At 41.8% G+C, this 18,619-nt stretch overlaps 1 protein-coding gene across 9 annotated transcripts in view; it reads right to left on the reverse strand.

Annotated features, from left to right (window-relative positions):
• The window catches only part of ncor2 (nuclear receptor corepressor 2), an 83,933-nt gene extending 66,078 nt beyond the window's left edge, over positions 1–17,855 (reverse strand). For all 9 annotated transcript variants that reach the window (XM_041936329.1, XM_041936333.1, XM_041936328.1 and 6 more), the window contains exon 1: positions 17,661–17,855. The gene's annotated coding sequence lies outside the window, so the exon portion shown is untranslated. The remainder of the gene's footprint in view (positions 1–17,660) is intronic.
• Between the last annotated feature and the right edge of the window lie 764 nt (positions 17,856–18,619).

The following is an 18,619-nucleotide window of genomic DNA, read 5'->3' on the forward strand; positions in this document are numbered from 1 at the left end:
TTGAATGTCCCCAGAGGAACAGCCTTCATACCTGCAAAAAACATTACGCATAACTGTTGCTTGGAAACAATTTGATTTCTCCGGCTAGCACCTCCAGAGTAGCCAGAGTGGTCTCTGTGTGCTCCGGATATCAGAATGTCATCACCCCCTACCACAGCTGCTCCCCCGTCCACTGCTCCTCGTAGAGGATCGAGAGTCCCTGCACCTGCTAGTCTGAACCTCTCCTTTGCTGCTTACTGAATGCCCCACTGTCTTCACACTGAGGACGCACAGACACAGCCCAGCCAGACCAAGCAGCTAGCCCGTAAACCAAAAATACTCTGAGTTTAATGGGGCTTCAGAGGCAACATAAATAACCCAATGACAGATAGATATGTAGGCCTCGGGAGTCAGGCAATAGATTTTAACTCCAGATGACGCTATGCAAACTAGTCTGCTCTCATCTGAAAGGACAGTATCATATAGACCAAGAATGATGATATAAGTAAAAACATGCATACACTAAGCTGTAGCACGCCCCCACATAACCCCTCTGTAGTAACTAAGAGAAGCTTATTCTGCACAGAGGTACTGAGTGAAAATAAAGAAGCAAGAGGAATAATCCTATTTCAGTGACCGTGCAGATTACAGCGCACACCGACAAAACCGAACTGTAGTTAAAAGCAGAGACAATGCTGAAGAGGAACATGGTGGACTTATGAAAACAGCGTCACACCCTCAGTGGAAATTGATTTGAGGAATTTTAAGGTTAAGTGCAACAAAAATTCAATGTTGAGACAACATTCAGCTCAGTTAGCTCATTACTGCACCGTTCTCATACACTGATAAAAGCCTGTGATAGTAGTAGTGGGTGGATTAGTACTCATGACATGTGTCCCGGTGACTCCTGCCAACAAAGAAATTAGGACTCCCGCCATTTCTGTGGGCCTCTGACTAATGACACCTCTGTCTCATAGCTCATGTTTCAGCGCTGTGCAAGGCACACAACAAGAGGCACGGTGGCAGAAATATGGGCTCTCAGCATGGCACCGATCAAAAGCTTGACAAGATAGCAAGTGCTCTCGGTGCACTGCAATTTTTTTTAACTGCACGGGAAAGCCAGCACCAGCACTGAACCACCCTCCCCCAAAAAAGTCCACATACATTCGATAATAGTGAGATTTGACACTAAAAATAATGTTTTTTTTAAATAACGAACATACACAATTAGTTAATAACAGTGACAAGGGATATTGACAAATTTGGAAATGTTACAAAATATTCAATTATTAATAGTATATCCACTGTGAGCTCGTTTTCTTTATTGTCCTTGTTACAACCCATGTAACATTTGCTTAATTTAGGTGTTTCCTTATTTTAATAACACACAATTGAAATAGAAAACCTGGCTTCCATCCTATGTAAAACTTGTGTATAAATATAGTTCTATAATTTTCACATATAATACTAACAAAAACACAATGAACTGAATTTGATCATTCGACAATCCCACAGTGGGCATCACATGACCAGTATTGCGGTCACGTGGTTATTGCCACAGCCCTTAGTGGAGTGCCCGTGTGTCAGCCTCCATTGTCGGACTATAATTTTGATTCTTTTTTGCAGGACAAAGAGGGGCACTATCTAAACTTCCTTCCTGCTCGACTGTCACTAACACAAAGTGTCACTTGATTCCAGTTATGCAAAGGGCTCTATTACGAACAGCTGAGCGTGGCTCTAGCTTTAAGGAACAGAGGAGCTCTGTAAACACAGGCTCGGAGGGGCCACAAGGTAGGAAAACACTGCCGAAGTTCTCACGCCAACTAGAGACTTTGCTTTTGTGTCAAGTAGTCTAAACTTTTTCTGTGGCTTCAAATATTTTCAAGAAACTGGTGCACACTCATCTTTTAGTCAGGCAGAACTGGATAACAGCCCACACAAAGGGAAGTGCTCAAGTCCTTGAGTAGACCTCACTGCTGGGGAAATACTAGATGAGGAAAACTCATGATATTGACATAGCATGCAAATATGTGCAACAAAGGGCAGAAAAAGAGGCCAGCGAGACAAAGAGAGGGTGAGATAAGCCATCCCTCCTTGTGGAAGCCTCTCTTTGATGATTGTCCAGTCCAGAGAGATTCCCCTGAGAAGGACGAAAACAAGTCTGAAGGCAGTCACAAGATCTGCAGAGGACAAAAAACCTGAATCAAGATGAGAGGGCCAACACAATGAGAGAGCTTTGACATAAACTCTGAGGCGAATGGGGCCTTCCAGACGAGAGGCTAAACACATGCACTGGCACTGCTACAGACACCCACAGGCAAGTCAATGGCTTGCTGCCAACACTGCGAATGAACTCAGTCACCTCACTCTAGCGTGCTTTCCTTCTCCCCCTCTTTTGCTTTCGTCTTCTGCACAGAGTAGAGTGGGCCTCAGCCTTCAGCGGTGCAAGCCAATATTTCATCCTCTTACCCCCCACCCGCCCACCCTCCCTCTCCATTTTAGGAATGGCTGTGGAAATACTAGCACAGAGCACACAGACGGCTTCCAGCCTGCCAAGGAGAGCAGGAGGCTGACTTCAAACAACAGTTTAATTCTACTGACATAAACAGTTAATCAAATCTCTGTCTAGTCTGACTCGGTAGCTTGACAGTCAAGCTCTTAAAGAGAGTACAAGGGATTCAACAGCTTGCAACACATTTTCTGATAAGAGCCTTGATAGCATGGCTTGGACCTTAACAGAACGCTGTGATCAGCCCAGCACTGCAATAGCAATAATATACTGTTAATTATATGCCCATTGAAACATTATGCCAGTATTTCTACTAAAAAAACACACACACATCAGTGTACTGAGCTGTCAGCAAGGACTTCTGCAATTATCATGACAGCCAAAAGAGATGTTGGCTCCGTCCAAATGCATGGAGCTGTTGTGAAAAGGAAGATGAGTGAACTGTAATGGGCATAGGCCTCGGTCTGGGAACAACATCAGAAGTCTATAAAGCAGTGCCCTGGAGAGCTGAGCTCAGGGGAGGGGGGCTGCTAGGACTCTCAGCCTAGGAATGTGGCACCCTGTCAGGTCTCATAAGGATTTATCTCCCTGGAGCCTCATTACCGAAGGGCCCTGGACAAGGAGGCTCTCGCTTGCTTACCCTTTCACTCACTCACCCTCAGCCCTGATACCGAACGGCTCACAAACACTGTATATGCATGCAAACACTGATTTTCAAATGACCCTTATCTTTACTTAGAGCATGGGTGGTCCAGGTCCCGTTATGTGATCCACATAAAAAGTGAAACTAAGCATAAGAACAAAACAACGAACCGACTTTGCCCAACTAAATCTTCGAACTTCTGCATTGGCTTCACCCATCTGCAGTTGTTGGCTGCTCTAATCCCACCCTTCGCCTCTTTCTCCATCCACCCAAATTTAACATGGAAACAAAGCTTTTGCAATTAATCCACTGAAGCTTCAGTATTGGGGCCCCGGGAGGTTTTTTAAGGTCAGGATACAGAAACAAGGTCAATCTGTACAGTAAGCACAGTTCCTCACAGCACAAACACTTCAACCTTTTCCATCTGACCTCACCCATTTTTTATTTTATCGAAACCATCTATGGAGTTCTTTATCACTGCGATTACCCAGTGCACCATTCAAAGCCTGTTACTGATTTGCCTTTTTCTTAAGAGCCTCAATAATACTTCTGTGTAATAAAACCTCACTCTTTAAACTCTCATACCTTAAACGGTCTATCTCTCTTGTGGGTGGACACCAGCACGGCGAGAGTACGATACATTAAAATGCAGCACGGCAAAGCAAAGGGGAGGAAGTCACAGTACAACGAGCGGTTAAAAAAATGAGAGGTGATTGCAAACACCTTTAAATTATCAGTTGGAACAGCAAGAAAAACACTCATAGATCTGCCAAACCCCAGTACAACGCCCTTTACACTGCCAAGCAGTAATATCCAGACAATGCTGACATGGCAGAATGTCCTTTTCCTGGTAGACACTGTCATACTATAAAGGGGAAGACAGCACGAGATCAATGGAGTGCAGAGGCTACTCTCATTAAACATACTTCCAATACAGCTATTCACATGAAAATGGGAGCTGACATGACTATTAATGCAATAAAACCATCCAGATGAAGAAGTCTCAACACTGTAATCCATATAACATGTTGTGTACGACACAAGAGAAAAGTACTGATCACGCTAACTGAAACTCATTTAACACTTGATGGAGAATCTTTGTATCAGCTTCAAGACGCTTCCTGTAAAAAACAACCACACTTTTCACTGTATTCAGGAGGGATTTTGGCTCCTTCTTCCACACAGTCAGTCTTTAAATCTTGAGGATTCTGGGGGGCCCGATAGTGAAGCTTGGTCTTCGGTTCTTTCACAAAACTTTAAGTCTGGACCATTCCAGCACCTTTATTTTCTTATTCCTTATTCTTATTTCCTTTGCCGAGCCAGTTCTCCTCCAAACATGTTCTTCATCTTATTGTTGCCAGAAAGTTTGATTTTTGTCTCCTCTGACCACACTACATTCTCTGAATAACCTACAGGCCTCTCTAAACGTTGTGCAGCAAACTTTAAACAAGCTTCAACATGCCTTCTCTTCAGTAATGGAGTCTTATGGGGTGATTATACATGGAGACAGCAGCGGTGGAGTGCTTATTGTTTTCTCTGATGACTGTACCTGCTGCTTCCTGGGGCTCTTTTTGATTGGTCCTTGGCTCTTGGGCTACTCTCCAGACTAACTGTCTGACTGGCTGGCTGGAAATCTTGTGAGGAGCTCCTGTGCGTGCTCAGTTGATGATGGAGTGATGTTTCTTCCACTTGTGGATAATGTCCCCAGTGGTGCTTATGGGTACATTTAGAAGTTGAGAAATCTGTCAGTAACCAGCGCCGTTGCTACGCTGCTTTAGAGTGCTGTCGCAAAGGTCTTGGTAAAGCTCTTCATCTCAGATTTAATATTCTCAGAGAAATCTCAAAAATATCTGAATCCAAACTAATAAGGACCACCAACCATTACTGGGTAGACAGGCAAGCAGGCAAAAGAGTTACTAACAGGGAGGTAAAATCAAATGTTAGGTGACAGGGGGAGGCTATAAAAGGCAGCAGGTGATATAATTATTGCCTGTATGCCAGCTTGATATATAGCGCAGCTCCTGGCAGGCAGGTGGCAAGCACGTTGCTATTAGTACCAAGCAAACAGTGAAAGAACATCCTGACACCCCCAGCTGATCTTGCCTTACATCTGCTCAACTTTCAGACAGGAAATCAGCAGTCACAACACACAGTCAGCAACTGAAGAGACTGTGAGAAAGGTGTGAACACCCAGTCAACTTTGCCATGGCTGTAATTTGTCTGACGGAAAGAGGTACAATCATCTCCCAAACCACAGCCCGTCACACCTTTCATTTTGAATCCGAGTGAGCGGCACACTTCCCATCACGTTAGCGACAGTATGATTAACACCAAGGAAGCACCTGCAGCCACAAGAGTGAAAAACAATAGAAGTGATTGTTAAACTGAAAATGGAAGTAGAACTGAGATGTAAACAACGTCAAAAGACGGCAGTTACAACCTTAATGTGGATTATCTTTAGCATTAACGTCATCAGACATGACACTGGAAAACTGGAATTGCTATCAGTCCAAGACAGCAAATGAATTCATCATTTTCAAACATAACTTCATATAACTGATGTATACAACAGTCAATAACTGCAGAACAATGTTCGCTCAAGACAGACAGAAAAATGTAGACTTTTGGTCTGTATCTAGCCACTAGCTTGGGCTAGCACAACCGAGTGGCCATGAATATATATGACATATATATTACTATAATCATAGTGTATTGAGTATAGTAATATATTGGACAAAAACTGGTGATAATGAGGTCTAAACTTGTGCGTTTCCCCCTACTGCAACAACTGTGAAAGGAAGTATTAACTGTGAATTGCTTATTATATCCATCACTGGTCTCAACACACAGACTGTAAAAGTGAGTGTCTGGCGGGGAAGAGGAAGAGGAGCAGAGAGACAAACGGGTCCTGTGATTGGCTGGCCTGTACTTCCAGATGTGATCATCCAGCTGTATCCATGCTGGACAGCAGAGCAGCTATTGGATTTCCTGCCTGTTCCCCTGCTGCCGACAGCCTCAGCGACACTGTGTGAAATTACATAAGGCTCTCCCCTCCCCCTCCCTGCTAGCGGCGTACAACTGTGGCCTTCACACAGTGCAAACGCTGCACTTCACACCATGCTTGTTCTTGACTCCAGACTTTTGTTTAGATGGCTGAGTAAATATTTGATGAAAAGTTGTAACCGACATAGCCTAAAGAATCTTCCTATTCGCTCTTTCAAATACATCAGTGTTTCGTTATTGCTGATTTAAATCGTCTATTGTCACGTGTGTGCGTGTGTGTGTGTGAACGGTTATTGCTCCTGATGAGCAGGTGGCACCACGCATTTGTAGCATCTGCCACCAGTTTATGAATGTGTGTGAATGGGTGAATGCTGACTCGTGTTGTAAAGCGCTTCAAATGGTTGGTAAGGCTAGAGATGTTCTATGTAATGCCAACATATACACAATTATCTGTGTGTGTGTGTGTGTGTGTGTGTGTGTGTGTGTGTGTGTGTGTGTGTGTGTGTGTGTGTGTGTGTCATGAAAACTAATGACAGTTACCTCTGATATCTACTCTACATGAGCCCTTCCTAAGGTCCTGAACACCACACTGACAGAGGTGAATGCTTTGCCTCACCTCACACTTCTGTTACAACTTGGACTTGAATGCATCACAAAGATCAACGTATGCGCTGTGTATTTGCAGCGGATTTGCAGAGTGGGTTAAGGAGGATCCTACTTGTTTGGCTGGACCTGGAAATGTCAGACCTCTGGCTCCCTGCAGGGCCCTGAATTTAAAACCGGCTAGGAGCCTCTGTAACAACAAGCCCATAATTTCCAATACTTTAAATGCGTGGTTTATTACATGAAAACTTGAAGGGAGGTAACCCTGGTTTCCTGCCAGGTATGGACATCCCAAGGGATAAAGACAATGTGTGATGTATTTAAGGATGCATCCCTTTTGTCATTGGAACAACTTCAAGAAAAACACCTCATCTCCAAAGACATAAATTTTTAGATACCTCCAGACTCGAGATTTCGTAATGAGTGAACCTACTCTTAATATCAAAGCTACAACATCAGCTGTAGAGCAGTTACTTTTCCTGCATCCCACTAAAGAATCCATGAGTCATTTCTACATTTTATGGTGGACAGATGTGTTGAATGTGCAGGATGTTGCACAGACATGGCAAAGTGAACCTGGTGTAAACACTGACGGGGATGAATGGGATGTGATATGGAACCATAGAAAGGAAAACATCAGTGTGTGTCCATGCTGGGCTGCTTGCTATCCTGCATCATTTGCAAATCTCTCCCAACACAAGATATAAAATGAACCCCCAGCGTTCACCTTTGTGCCTAAAATGTAGAACCTTAGCAGGGACCTACGCTCATTGCGTCTGGTCGTGTCCTAAAATTAAAGCATACTGGATGGATAATTTGGAAGATAGCGGAAACGTGTTTGAAGTGGCTTTGCATATGAACCCTCTCTGTTTGCTGCTGGGTCATCTGGGTTCTGGCAGACTGCATGATATCCTTACATATGCTGCAATGAAGACTATCTTTATGTCATGGATAATGACAAACCTCCCACTAAAGCAAACTGGCATAAGATAATCATGGAGTGCTCTACTCTGGAATACTTGACTCGTCTGCTTCACTCTTCAAAGGCATGAAGATATGAGCTTCATATCTTCACTTTTCCAACACTTCATTCTAATTATGGACCCCACATTTGCACCTTGCTTAGAACACTGTAATTGCCAAGCCCCATTGTCATCTGAACTACGTCTTGGGTTTTGTTTTTCTTTAAAAAAAAAAAAAAAACACTATAAATATACACATGAAAAGAGTCTCTCATAAAAGTTGTTGTGGTTAGTGGTGTTTAAGCCTGCTGTGGCATATTTTATAAGTACGGTTTCTGGTCCGTGTCAGGCTTCTCATACCCAAACCACGTCCATGTGACAGAAGTAGCTCCACTTTTAGGGACGAGCTTGTTTTGTCCTTCTCCTGCTCAGAGATAACCCGTTTCTGTACTCCTGAACTTCCTGCCAGCATCTTTGCTGAACAGCAGAACAAAAAGCGATGTATAATGTCGCCTTAACGATTAAGAGATTAGTCAAGTAGTCAATTACATATTGGTACCCTTGCTAGTCGGCACCACAACTACTAGTCAGTTAAGGTATTATTGTTATTTTATTAATGTACACATTTAAATGACAGGATAATGTGCAATGTTCACAATGCAATCAAAACTTTAATATAACATAACATTTATATAACACATCAGATTTAAATTTCTCTGGTCATAATGCCTGGGGGAAATAATTTCTGGGTTACATGTAAAAATATTCTCGCTCGACGGGCCGTTTTTCTGCTCGCTCCTCTCCTGATATTTGACATCTCTGGTGAATTAAGGGATTATTTTGAGAACAGTGCACCAACAAACCAAGAAGGTTTTGGTGAATTTTTGTTTGTTGAATTTAAATGAAGTGTGTTTTACTTTGATAAAATTTTGTCCCAATTCATGTAGACACAAAAACAGTAAAACAGAGTTCATAAACACAGGTCATATTTGATTTAATTCCTGCCATTTGTCAGAAACCCAGAGACAAAGTAGCACACATTTCACTGCCATTTAAAATACAATTTTGGTATTGAACTGTTTCAAATTGCTCTTACAAGAGCTGCAATATTCTCTGGGCAATGTTAAATACAGATTAAATCGTGCTTAATTTTGACAGATTTTCAGTGCTTCCTTGCTTTTAGACTAAGTTTACACGTTGGTTTAAACGTCAGGGAGATTAGTCATTAGGGAACATCCAGAGTAAAAAGTGTGATTTGTTATTGTGACACAACTACATAAACGATTGATCCTAATATGAAACAACAGATGTTTTTCTATTGCCATACGATATATGTCGTCATATGGCAAAGCCCTATCACCAAGGCGTTGTGCCAAATTTCATGCATCATGCTGACACTGAAACAAAAAAAAAATCACATGACAGCACGTTAACAGCTCATTCCTGACTGACAACCTGAATCAAACCTTCACTTGAATAAGTGGTTTGAGATTACATTACATTACATCGACTACTCCCAAGACTTCATGCAATTAATGCACATGATTGACAAAAAAATCAAACACTGATCAAGGCTGAATAACTGCTGTGGATGATTATCTGTTAATAATAACCATCCACCAAACACTCAGCTCAGCAGGACACAATGTGACAGCAACACTCTGATGTATGAGGTCTCAACTTACAAATCCCTCTTTATTCTCTGTTGGCTCTGTTCTTAAAGCCCACCTGACATTCAGCTCTCCATGCTGAGGAGCAGGAAATAAAACTGAGGAGTGCACTTGTCTGCTGGGCTGACCTACTTCCTCACTGCTACTTAATTATTCAAGAGCTTTGAAATGTTCTTCTGTATGGCCGCGTGCAACCCGAGTGCCTCTGTTTGCCCCTCATGACAGCAGCCTCACAGAGCTTCCATTTATACATGAGAGGGTTCGAGTGTGTGTGCGTGTGTGTGCTGCCAAACACTAATGCCCATACATGCTGGTGTTATTTACACAGACAACATACCAAACAAAACATCCCACCTAAATTTGATACACAGGGTTTTGAATTATGCACATAGAAAGACTTCGTGGTGAAAATACCCAAACATTGCAAACACAGACTAGACGTCACACCAGCAGTTTGATGTTTCGATGCACTCGGAGGACTAATTTGTTCCAAACTGCACTGTCATGGATTCAGCGCACATGTCAAGACAAGAGTTCAATCCTCCCTCACAAACACATGATAACCTGTAATTACACTCCACTTAGGCCTTCGTACCTTTCACCGATATGTGTCACTCGTGTTACCGCTGTAAGATCACCAACCTGGAGGTGTGTGCCCTTGGCAGCTTTCACTGATATGCTTTCCAGAATGTGAAAAACAAACTATGCTGGAACACACTTTCCTAGTATAAACGTTAGGCTAATCAGAGATAAATATAATGCAACCCTCAGCTGAAGCCTACACACAAACAAGAGTAATGTCCCGTCATCTGTGTTGCATAACAGAGTCAAGTGAATAACTTACCACAGAGCCATTTCTAATCTCTGCTAATCCGTCGTCTGTCTCTCCTTTAGTACGTTTAAATATGGGTGACTGGTTTTCATAGCAACTCCATTTCATAGAAATGGAAATCTAAATAGAAAGCATTATGAATAATAAATTACTCTGACCTTTAATTAATTTTTAATGACACACAAAACAACAACATGCACTCAAAGAGATATTATATGAGACATTTAAATAATACTCTTTTTGGTTGTCCATTTGTCTACTGAGGTCTGATTACATAAGTCAATTATATTATTGGTTTTATCAATGAAAAGCAAACAATAGTAAATTAAGCAGCTTCAAATACAAAGATTGATCGTGTTCTTGTGTCTTTAAAGGTGTCTTTAAAAGTGACCTCCACAGACTCCACCAACTCGTTCTCACATGTGTGAAAAGGACAACGGGGGGACTGAGGTTAACTAACAGTGTTTGGACATGTTATGCAATACCTTTGATTAAGTAACTGACAGCTGTTTGGTCAAATTCCACTGAAACTCATCAATTTAAAGAGTAAATGATGAAAGAGGCAATTCTTGTCTGACTCCAGGCTTTAAGAACAAGCTCTAACACAACGCCAGAAACATCTATCATTACCACACCAAATGACAGCAGGGATCAGTTTTTATTTAGATTACTGTTTAGACAGAAAGGCAACGTAATCAGCAGCTTAAAGGAAATAGAAAAAAAGAAAAACTGGAAGGGTATAGGCAGCAGGTTCACAGTTATTGCCACGTCACTTGGCACAGCATCAGGTATCAATTAAATTAACTGCAGCTTGGTAACAGGGCTGGCAGCTCATCCACGCAGAAGGCCAATAGAGTACTCCTACTCTAAATATATATATCACAAGCTCCCTGTCAGAGAATAAATAATCTTTAAAAGTTTTAGAGCAGCTGGTGTTCTTTAGATGGTCATAATATGCAACGATCTCTCAGAGAAAATAATGGAGAATGTCGGTTTAATTTCTTTACTCCAACTTTTACTCCACTAAAATTAAATTAGAGTTTAGGATGCTGATGGAAGAACGCCCATATGTTCTCTGCTGTTTCAATAACATCTCATTCACAAAATCTACTGCCTTTCAGTCCAAGTTATGCTTGTGTAAAGATATATAAAGTAATTTTCAACATACAGAGTTATGACATTCACAGTTAGCATGTTAAACACATTAAACCAGCCTATGTGTTCTGTAATTACCAGAGATGATTGGCAGTTTGCTCGTGTTATGCACCTCCGGAGTGCATGTGTACAAAACTGATTTCAAGGAAGAAAAAAAACATTACACAGTTATATTCATGCTGGTTTCTTCTGGTGAAGACTGATTTTATTTGAATTAGAAAAGTGTGGGGAAAAAAGGAGAAATGTGATTGGCTGAATTTGATTTAGCAGCATCACAAATTCCTGAACGGACAGATAAATCCTGTGGCCCCTTTGAGCTCCACAGAGTGACAGACGCGATCAGTCTGACCTTCAGACCCTATTAACCCCTCGGCCAGCAGCCTCAACATACCCAACCCCCTCCCCCTTTGATGACTGCATCCTCACAACAGCAACCAAAATATGAATGTGTGAGGCCATTCAAAATGAGGACAAAGTAATGAGGCTAATGGCTACTTGCAGGATCTGCGAGGGCCAATATGAGAAAAGCACTTTCCTCAAACAACATGTCAGAGCCGCGGTTTTTCCACTTGGCAATCCCAGAAAACATTACAACTGCTCAACTCCAGACCCAGTTCAGCCACCGTAACTGAGGTGGCACTGTGTCCGGCTCAATGGCACTTTGATTGTGAGCAATTCAAGGCAGTCCAACAGACCAGCTGCACCCGATCATAATATTCTACACTGAGGCAAGAGTAACATTCTCCACACACGAAACCTACCAGGTGCAGTCCACTAGTGAGCAAGAAATGCTAGACAGCTGCTGTTACTCATTCAGTTAGAGGGAAACTTGGTGGGAGGAGGGAATGCGCCTGGGAGGCAGTTTCACGGTGACTGCCTCGTATTTCCCTCTTTGGTTTCTGCATGTTAGCTTAAGGGTTTATAAAGTACACCGCAACATACCAAAGTTGTGTCATTTCCCTGTAATCATCGTTGCATCTACTTTAATTACAGTAAATATAAATTTAAGCTCAATGTGCAGCGTGAAATGCTCGTTGGTGACGCAGTTCCATCTGAACAGAATCCTGACTGGATTTGCTTAAATAAAAGCAGCACACCTCTGAGCTGTCAGATGTGGATTATTACTGTCTGTGGAAATTAAAAGGCTACGGGAGATGCTGATTTATGATTTAATGTCAAATTGAACCTACTAATCAACACCCAAAATCCAGGTTGAGATTTGAACAAAGGCTCCATCAGATGCAAAGTAATGACACACCAGGCCGTCGGGTCGAGTCGGGCTGTGTGTGGCCAGGTGTTGCTGGCTCCAGTCAGCGCTCATTAGGGGAGGGCGCTCTGATAATTCTACATAGTCACTGGCTGGTGGATCCGCACTGTGTGAACAAACTAATAGTGAGGGTGAAGGCTCCGCCGACTGGAAGAATTACTTCACGTGGCTCTGCTTTGAGTGGCATATTGCAAACAATGCAATGTGAGTTAGAGCTTGCGGTGTGGGGATGAGGAGCTTCTGCCAAAACACAACATTTTACTTCTTTTTCTATTTCAGAGTACCTGAAAAGTTGTGATTGTGTTTGTGGCTTCTGTTTGCAACTTCAAACTGAATGAAGGTTTTAAGCACCATTTTGAAACGCAATAGAAATTCAAAGGCTATTTGAAGTCTGGCTATAGTCTACAGAGCAAACAAATCTGAGAAAAAAAGATAACACTTGAGATTGTGGATCGTGATTGTGATTTAACAGGTCGTGATACCATTTTTGGGCCAGATCACCATCGCCATTCATCCAGTTCAGCATGTTGAATTGATGTGAAGGGATGGAGCCAGCTGAGCATTTCCTGACCAGGCTCGAGTAAAAATCAACCCTCAATTGAAAAGACTAATAATAATAATAATAATTCAGGCCTTCTTTCACTAGAACTTCTCTTCCCAACAAGCTCATCTGATTAATATTGTATAACGTTATACAAGCTTAACCATTTCTAACACCCAAAAGTAACCATTTGGTTTATGGGGATATATGGCATGATGTGAAGCACTAACATTACCTGATAAACACAATTAAAGATGGGGAAAAAAAGAAAATTTACAGATGAAAGGTCAGCTTCCCAGCTACAGTAGTTATGTGCACGGGCTAGCCGCTGCCATCAGGAACACACATGAACAGGTGACATTTACCTGATGAAACAACAACGACTGCAAAAAAAACCCCCAATGTTTTACATAATTGCACAGAACAATTTCCTGTTGTTTTCATGAGAGAGCTAGTGCCTGTCAGCGTTGTGCCATTAATCAGTGGCGTAGTATATTCCAGCATCTACAGCAGCAGCATTTAGCAATGAAAATGAGCAAAGCAGCTTGAGCCACATTCTTCTGTTCATTTTTACGATGGTCCTTTCATACTTGCTGATAATCCTAAAAAATAACTAATTTAAATGATCATTTGTTTGATATTTATAAAAGGGGACAAGCTACAAAACTTCTCTCATATTAACCTTTGCTCTTAAAAAAATACTCTTAAATAATGAGAATGATTAAAATGACAGGTTGTTTCCACCCTACTGAAAAGTGACAGTTTATGACATGTATGCTGTTGAGAGAGAAACCTTTTGAATTTGAAAGGAAAATCTTTTGTGATATACGATGATGCAACATGCTTTGTCTTCCCACAAGAATCCACCGTGAGGATTCATTTTTCAGACGATAAAAAGCGTAAGAACTCTCCCCTTTCCAGGTTTCATAACTGTGTTGTGTTTCATAATACGAGCAGAAATTGAACTAGCAGTGAAACGGCCTCCCTGAGGCACCACACTGAGCACGGGATTATCTTTGCCCCCATTACCCTTTTGGAAAAGGGAGAGATATCTCCTCACTCTCATTTAACTCTTTACAATCCAAACTGCTGAGCTGACACTGTACTACGACTGTACAGAACTCAAGTCAGCACTGTCACACCATTCAAGGATTATTAGCAGACATTGATTTAAGATTTTCTCGTCAGACACACCAAATGCCTCCAGGCACTATGAATGAATATAATAACTGAAATCTTCGCAATGAAATACCAACTAAACTGCAAGTATAAAGTAGCCATACTTGGAGCCAATTGTTTGGTGAGAATCTTAGTCTGTCTTTCTTATCATTTGGTCCCATATTTCCGTATTATTTCGTTCATATCTTGTCACTTATCTAGCGGAGGTTCTAGTATGTAGTCTGTGCCAAAGCAGTTAATATGATGCACTGGAGAATCAAACCAACCCAACAAGTCTGCGCACTTTACAACTTAGATAAACACAAGGTATGTACACAGCCAAGAAGAAACAGCATTATTCAAATGGAGAGAAAAAAGTAAACTAAAAAAAAAAACACTTGTAGGAAATGTCAGAGTAAAGGCAGAGAGCGCAAGGCGTCAAAACATTTATCATAATGATGCTGGTACCATCCCTCAAAGTAACTCTTGGTGATGTTATTTCTGATGTGCCATACTTGTTTTCCATCACAGCAACGGTAGCAAAGTCCTATGAAAATGGTAAATATTTGGTAAATATTTTGTGAACTGCTAACACTGCCGGTTCAGTGGAGCCCCAGACTTTCATAGTTTTTCTCATTGTCTTCATCAGGCAAGTAATGCTTGCTTGATGAAGACTATAAACATAATAAATGTAATGAACATTAAAGAGACTATAATCAATATGTTTACAATAGCAAAGTATGAGATGACGATGTTAAATCAATGTGAAAGGGGACGCTTGTAGTGATGAAGTAACAGAGAACCTGTATTCACCTGTATGTGCAGCTCACCTCTGCTTTACGGAGCTATGAAGCAAGTTTCAGCTCATTGTTTAGCTGTCCGGCCCACAACGCCACTACTTTGAGTTTCACCGGCCTCATAGATACGTTATCGACAGCAGCAGGCAGCCATTGTCAGCAAAAAAGCAGTAAAACCCACTGTGCACTACCTGCTCAAGACCAACCAGCAGACATAGCGAGTGACTAGCTGGTGAATATCCTGGATCATTTAGCAGCTAAAGAGCTAGATAAGAGCCAAGAGTTACAAAGAGTGAACACTGGATTGGAATAATAGTTGAATGGATACATTAGCAATTAATAAGTTCAACATGTCAACTTAAAAGGTGGTATATCACAGTTGTGTTAAGTGGCTAAAAAATAAGTTATTGCAGGTTTAGGTTCCAAAAAAATGTTTGCTTTGATTGTGCAGCAGCGACAGAACACGTTATGGTTGTATTTTATTTTATAGTGTTTTATAGCAGACCGAGGTGGTTGCATCGCATGCAACAAGGACCACCTCTGCTAATGGCATACATTTGATGAAATGAAACATTAACCTTAAGCACAGGTGCCATTTCAAACAGCGAATGCTATATATCTATTGGGTGTGGCTCTTGTTTATAGGCCACCAACAACTAAGTGGATCACCAGATGCAACGCGTTAAGATCATGGCTTACCGCCTCGGCTAAACCATTTCCTGGGGGAAACACTGGGTTACATAATCGAAAAGGACACTTCACTTAAGTCACAAGAAAATCACACACCACTGATGGTATCTATAATGGTCTCTCAGACAGGTTCGGTTTAACCTTCCCAGGTTTGGAGACGTGTTGCCACCACCCAGCATAAATGAGCAAATACAACAACAAATCTTACAGCAGTTCCAAGGAAGTGCATGAGTATATCATGCTTTATTTGACTGATTCAAGATCAATAGGTGCTTGGTCAAGATGAGGAGGAAAATGAGCTTAACCCCACAGTTGGTATTCACTACATGTGTCGCTACTAAACATATATTGACAACACCTTTCAACTCAAAAAAATCATTTTGGCACCACAATAAAAGGGGCACCACCTACACGTTAAATATTATTCACAAATCTATGTGTGTATGATTCTAATTTTACAGAGATTTTATAAGTCAAGGTTATACAGAGACAAAACCCCTCAGTGCTGTGCCTTTACAGACTATTCTAAGATAGTGTCGTCTCTCATTAGCAGATTCAATGCATGCAGCACAACATAAAGACAGTGAAGACGTACTGCCATTATGCATTATGTACAATATGAACATATATTCAATAAACTTAAAACCACATCTGACTGTGTCACAATTTAAATTCAGCCCCCTTTACTCCCATCTGAGCAGCTACACAGCAGAACATCTGATTGCTTATCATGATTGTGGTTGTGGAGACTGAGCAGCTGACAACAACAGACAATCCGCTTCTTTTCACACCAGCACAAGATTACTTTGTTTATATTTATGATCGCCTCATCTGGTGTAAACTTCTGTCTCTTGGCATTTTCAGAAAAGAAAAGGTTTGGCTATTCTATGAAGATGTCAGCTATGTGTCTGCAAAGATGTCCCCGCTCTTAGAAGTTTGACAACATTACGCTTAGTTTGCAAAAGAGACAGCCCTTAACAATACCGCTTGTTTACAGGTGGCTAACCATCACTTGTTACAACCGGAGACTCTTACAGAAACCTGCCTACAAACAGAAATACAAATGTTCATCAAACTAATGTTAAAAGAGAAACTTCTTAATCTAAGATGACCGGCCGTTAACGCTAACTGTACCGATTGACTTCTGTCAGGGACTTGACACCAGGCTGGTTCGGCAGCAACAACCAGCAAATTCTAGCTTATCACACATCTGACAACAAAGCAATGAGTTACCGGCTAACGTTAGACTAGCTACCGCCGGAGCGCACTGAGTCAACTTCATAGAAAACCATTGTTTACAAACGCGAAACGGACGCTTCTGTGCGTAGCCAAGATAGCAGGCTAACGGAGTTAGCCAGATACCACAATAAACGTTATTAACACATCATGAAAAGTTGACACTATTTATTGATAGCAGATACTGGTAGTGGTGTGGGGGGGATTCGTGTGTTTACACAGATAAAACCAACGCAGCATTAATTCAGTTCAGTAAAATTGGTGTTAGCTTCTCCGCAGTTCTGACAGCTAGCTTAGGTAGCTAGCACCGTTAGCTATTAGCCTAGCCATGTAGCACGTGTTCCTGATTTATAAAATAATTAACTAGCTGGCGATAGCCAGCCAACAAGGAGTACTGTGGTGATGTGAGCAACCAGCTAGTTGAACTCTTCTCTAACATTACATTTACAAAAGGCTCAACGAGCCGTGTAGTTATAACGTAACGTACAGCCTCGAAAAAGGTCAATACTGCTATGTATGTTTCTCCTCCAAAGAATAGCCGGACCCCGTCGTCCAACAACACAACAGACGGACCCCCCCACACCAACGGACAGCCAGCAATGGAAGCTAACTAACCTTAGCGGCGGGGCAACAGAAACCATTCGGCGGTGTTATCCCACAGTAGCTGATGTCCCAATCCTCGGCAGTCGGTCCAATTTCGCTTAAAAAGCTTCTCGCTCCGATTGAGTGTCTCGCCCCTGAATTAATCCAAATGAAAGAGTGGTTTTCGTTTTCATTTGTTCCGCTGGCGGTTTTCAGCTATGTCGTGCCTGTTCCTGCACTACACAGTGGTCTAGCACTACTCCCTAAGCCGCTGCTGCTGAGACCATAGCGGGGCTGAACCGCCTCTCTCTCTCAATAGGTCCGCATGCTCTCTCGCCCCTCCTCTTTACTCAAGCACTGCACTTTTCCCATGCCCACAACAAATATAGTGATGTAGTGTTAAAGCCAGCGACCATAAGCACCAAACAGAAAACATGAACCTGGCAGCGGTTCCCCTTTTTCTCAGGCTCTCCGCTACTTTCGATACATTAAAATTTGCATGTCTGACATGAATTTCTGCACATCCTGCAAACATGTCTGAATAAACATGCTCACGTTCCTTTATATACTTCTGTAAGCCTATGTATTCCATGAATATGATCTGATAATAATAGGTTTGTACTGCACACATTTGCACACATTGTATTTCCTGAGAAACATATAGGCTATATGTTGCATTCACCTTCATATATGTTACATACATGTCTGGTAATGCAGAAATGTGCCATATTCCAAATAAAATAAATAGATGTAACAAATAAAACCGTTGCTATCTATCTATCTATCTATCTATGTATCTATGTATCTATGTATCTATCTATCTACATCTGAATCACTGCATCCTCGCAGCTCAAACACATTGCTGGCACACATCGTCATACCATCAACAGCCTGTCCCTCTCACACTACAGCTATGAGGACAAAACCCTCTGTATTCCCTCTCCCTCCCACCCGGTTCCAGTCTGAGGTTCCAAAAGGGCTCAGTTCAAGCG

This window comes from Chelmon rostratus, chromosome 5 (assembly GCF_017976325.1).
Source record: "Chelmon rostratus isolate fCheRos1 chromosome 5, fCheRos1.pri, whole genome shotgun sequence".
NCBI classification, from domain to species: Eukaryota; Metazoa; Chordata; class Actinopteri; order Chaetodontiformes; family Chaetodontidae; genus Chelmon; species Chelmon rostratus.